The following is a 4,718-nucleotide window of genomic DNA, read 5'->3' as shown; positions in this document are numbered from 1 at the left end:
TATATATATGTTTGTGTGCACGTATATGTGTCTATATGTAAGTGTTTTTATATATATTATATATATATATATATGTGTGTGTGTGTGTGTGTATAGAGAGAGAGAGAGAAAACCATTGGTCACTCTATGACCGGACATATTTAACTGCATCATACACACACACACACATCTCAAAGGTAAATAGACATCGTAATTTTGAAAGGTTTTTTTTTCCTGGAAGCAAAATAATGTGGTGATGTTTCGATTATATTTGATGCATAGAAATAATATTTAGTCTAGTATTCAGTAGACATGCATTGTGCAGTTTTTAATTATGTAACCCGTTTTGACATCGTACAAGTGTCCACACTGATGAAACACCATAACAAGATGAGTTTACCTTTGAGATGCCGGTGTATTAATTTGTGATCTTTATAATGCACATATACACAAATATATATTGTATTTTTTGTGTGATCTTTATATATATATATATATATATATATAAATATTAAATGTATGTTTGTATATCTTATTTTAAAGTCTGCTATGCATTTGACTGTATCATCGAACCAAGGTCTGTCTCAGGCGGGTTGGTTTCAAAAGGTTTAAGACAGATTAATAGCATTGAGCATAAAAATTATTTCGTTTACTTTTACTTTCCTAATTTCTTCAAGTTGATAGAATAGAAATGACATTTTAATACAAAACTTGAATAATACTGCTTTAGCACAAGCCAAGTTTGTGGCAGTGGAATTTATTAAACTACATGTTCCTATTAAATATTCATGAGTAATATGTATATCCGTGATTAATATACCTTAATTCTTCATTCAGTTTTTATTTCCTTTTTATGTTGTCCATTTCCATTTTTCTGACATTTTGAAATTACACACATACACACACACATGCTTGTATTTGTACGCTTGCTTATGTAATTATTTGGTGTGTGTGTTTGTGTGCTAGTACGTATGCACATAGAATCTGTATATTACAATGTATGTATCTACATATACGGAGTATGTAGATGTGATATATATATATGCCACACCTACTGGTTCCCCAGCCAGCATCATCAGATGGCGTTTCCCGTTAACAAATTTAAAAGAGAGAGAGAGACACACACACACACACACACAGATAGATAGATACACACACACTATTCTCTTTTCCTCCCTCCTTTCTCTCTATATCTATAATAGTGTGAGTGTGTTAATTTTTATAATGCTATATTGTACTGCACACTCTGTCTGTTAATTTTAACCAGCACTGTCTACGTAGGCAGGAAAAGAGGGATTATCTGGTTCTAGTTTCAGTTATGTGCTGGGGTTTCTTCAGAGACTGATCACAAATGAGTCAGAGAAGAACAGTGTGTAAGAGGAATCAGATATGGTTTGCAAGAGAAAAGACTGACCATGTGATGGTCAGCAAAGCAAAAGGTAGACACCTTTGGAAGAGGATGACAGAGGAAATGGTGGAAGATAATCTCGGGAAGCTGAACCACACAAACATGGTAGAAGATGCAGACATGGAAAAAAATAGAGACGTAAAATGGTGATGACGAAAGGGTTATTTGGACACCTTATATAAATTTGTTAGCACACCGGACAAAATGCTTAGCGGCATTTCATCTGTCTTTAAGTTCTGAGTTCAAATTCCACCGAAGCTGACTTTGCTTTTTATTCCTTTCTAGTTTGATGAAATAAATACCAGTTGCATACTGGAGTTGATATAATCAACTGACTTCTTCTTCTTCCAAATTTCAGACCTTGTGCCTATAGTTGAAAGGATCGGTGAGGTGGCAGAATCATGAGCGCACTGGATGAAATGCTTAACAGTATTTCACTTGTTGCTATGGTCTGAGTTCAAGTTCCGCTGAGGTCAACTTTGCCTTTCATCCTTTTGGGGGTTGATAAATTATGTACCAGTTGAGTACTGGGGTCGATGTGATCGACTGTCCCCATCCCCACAAAATCCAGGCTTTATGCCTAAAGTAGAAAGGATTCTGCCAAATCAGATTGGAGCCTGGTGTAGCCATCTGGTTCACCAGTCCTCAGTCAAATCGTCCAACCCATGCTAGCATGGAAGGCAGACGTTAAATGATGATGATGATGATGATTATTATTATTATTGAGATTACTGTGCATACCATCAAAGTGACACGGGTAAAATATACGAAGCCCAGTTTCTCCATCATGACTACCCGTCTGATAAGAGTGCACTAGGCACATGCATCACAACCCTATGTGCCCAAAATTGTGATCTCATATCAACATTAACAGTGCATGGCCTTGTAGGTGGGGGTCCAGTTAGAACTTTCTTCAGGTCAAGTAGCTCATCAGGCTCAAATGGTCCCTGAATAAGTCTTGTCTAAAGATGTTGAACGAAACACCCATGTTTACAGAGATGAATTATCCAAATCGCCAAAATTCCTTTCAAAACATAGCTATGATGCGCCTCCACTACTTCTGCTCGTGATCAGAGATGCACATATCGTCAGCCACAAAGGGACATGCTCAACTGGCAAAGGTCAAACAAATGACAAGCAAATCTGTGGTATTATTATTATTATTATTATTATTATTATTATTATTTATTATTTGTTATTATATATTTGACTTTTACTTTTTATTTGTACAAGTTGGCTCCAAGTCGCACCCAGAGACGTCAAGAGACAAGTTAGAAGTTCATGTTGGTGTTATGCCTAGGGCGTCATATATTTGGTTTTGCACAAAGTATTGTTTTAGAGAATGTTTAAGAAAACACGGAAATTATGAGTTTGTTCTAAAATTTGAGATTACATGGACAGTATTTTACATAAGATATGGGCAGTTCCCATGAGCACTATCTTTTGAATTTCTGCCATTTTGGGGTTTCCTAGTATCTGAGCTAGGTAGCAATCAGCCCCTTTTTGCTATCATTCCTAGAGACGAATGAACTGGGAATGGTTTTATTGTGGAGGGGATACAAGACAATCCATCTGTAAGGAACAAAGGCTATTAGTGGAAACCATTTTGTCTATATCTTGTACTTATTTCAGTCATTGAAATGTGGCCATACTGGAGCACCACCTTGAAGAATTTATTTAGTCAAACTAATTGACTCGAATGCCTACTTTTTTTTGTTTTTAAAGTCTGCTACTTATCCTATCAGTTTCTTTTTTCCAAATTGCTAAGTTACAGAGATGTAAACAAACCAAAATTGAATGTCAAGCAGTGGGGGTAGCAGGGAGAAACAAACACAAGGATACACACACTCACACACACTGGACTTCTTTCAGTTTCCATCTCCCAAATCTATTCACAAGGCATTGGCTGGCTTGGAATGGCAAACTTCTAGTAAAAGACATTTGCCCAAGATGCAACACACTGAGACTGAACCTGGAACCATGTGGTTGGGAAGCAAACTGCTTAACCACACAGCCACTCCAGCGCCTGACAGCATTCAGTTATACTGTATTTGTGTAATTGATTATAGCAGTTGAGGTGATCACATTAGATGTTTGTCATTATTGATTTCCTTTGGTAATCATGACACATATGCAAAGGTGGTGAGCTGACAGGAGTCATTAGCATGCCAGGTAAAATACTTACTTTTATTTACTTTTTTTTTTATTTATGTGCCCTTTTTAAAGCCTAGCCAGGCTCATGGGCCCGGTTTCCCGGTTTCTATGGCGTATGTGTTCCCCCCCCCCCAGCTGGGCGGGACGCCAGTCCATCGCAGCATTACAGAAACAGGAAGAAAGGGTGAGAGAAAGAGTACAATAGGGGTCGTCACCACCCCCTGCCGGAGCCTCGTGGAGCTTTAGGTGTTTTTGCTCAATAGGTGTGCGATAGGTGGACCGTGATGCACTGAGTGCGTGATAGGTGGACCATAATGTACTGAGCATGCGATAGGCGGATCGTAGTGTACTGAGTGTGCAATAGGCGGATCGTAGTGTACTGAGTGTGCGATAGGTGGACCGTGATGCACTGAGTGCGCAATAGGTGGACCGCAATATGGCAAGGGATTAATGTACAACTCACTTTTGCCAGCTGAGTGGTGTGAAATAATGTAAAATAAAGTGTTTTGCTGAAGAACACAACACACTGCTGAAAATCGAACTCATGACCTTATGTTTATGAGCCAAATACCCTAACCATTTGGCCATACACTTTCACCCTGACCCCTGTCTTCTTCCTTTCATCTTTTTTCTTGTTCCGTTTCTACTTTTTCTCTTCCCCAATACTCTTTTACTTGTTTCAGTATTTTGACTGTGGCCATGCTGGAGCACCGCCTTTAGTCGAGCAAATCGACCCCAGGACTTATTCTTTAGAAGCCTAGTACTTATTCTATCGGACTCTTTTGCCGAACCGCTAAGTTATGTGGTTGGTAAGCAAGCTTTTATATTTCAGGGTGGTCGTTTCTTTTTTTTTTTTTCCAAAAGTTTAATATTTGTTACTTCAAGTGAAGATAGTTTAAATATGTTATATTCACTGCTTACTGACATATATAAGTGCAGTGCTTCTTAAACTGGATAGAAATTTTTTTTCATATGAGTGATGAGGACAAAGGAAGCAGTCAAAGGGTAATAGACATATCTTCTGATTGCTCTAATTTTGACCATCTTGTCGAAATGTTTTAACATTCCAAATTATAAAGTAGTTGTATGCTGTCAACTTAATGTGACAGTCCCCTGAAGGGAATAATACTACTGTTGGTTAGACTTAGGAAGCTGTTTAGCTTCCTAGGTCTAACCA

The 4,718-nt window shown here is 38.0% G+C and overlaps 1 protein-coding gene across 4 annotated transcripts in view; it reads left to right on the top strand.

The window, feature by feature from the left end:
• The window catches only part of LOC106879322 (glycerophosphocholine phosphodiesterase GPCPD1), a 55,381-nt gene that overhangs the window by 856 nt on the left and 49,807 nt on the right, over window positions 1-4,718 (top strand). Inside the window, exon 2 of one of the 4 annotated variants that reach the window (XM_052973206.1) lies at window positions 4,225-4,350. The exons of the other annotated variants lie outside the window; for them this stretch is intronic. The gene's annotated coding sequence lies outside the window, so the exon portion shown is untranslated. The remainder of the gene's footprint in view (window positions 1-4,224; window positions 4,351-4,718) is intronic. 4 annotated transcript variants of the gene reach the window in all.

The sequence above is a fragment of the Octopus bimaculoides genome, chromosome 1, assembly GCF_001194135.2.
Source record: "Octopus bimaculoides isolate UCB-OBI-ISO-001 chromosome 1, ASM119413v2, whole genome shotgun sequence".
Classification (NCBI taxonomy): Eukaryota; Metazoa; Mollusca; class Cephalopoda; order Octopoda; family Octopodidae; genus Octopus; species Octopus bimaculoides.
This window is presented reverse-complemented; position numbering and strand designations above follow the sequence as displayed.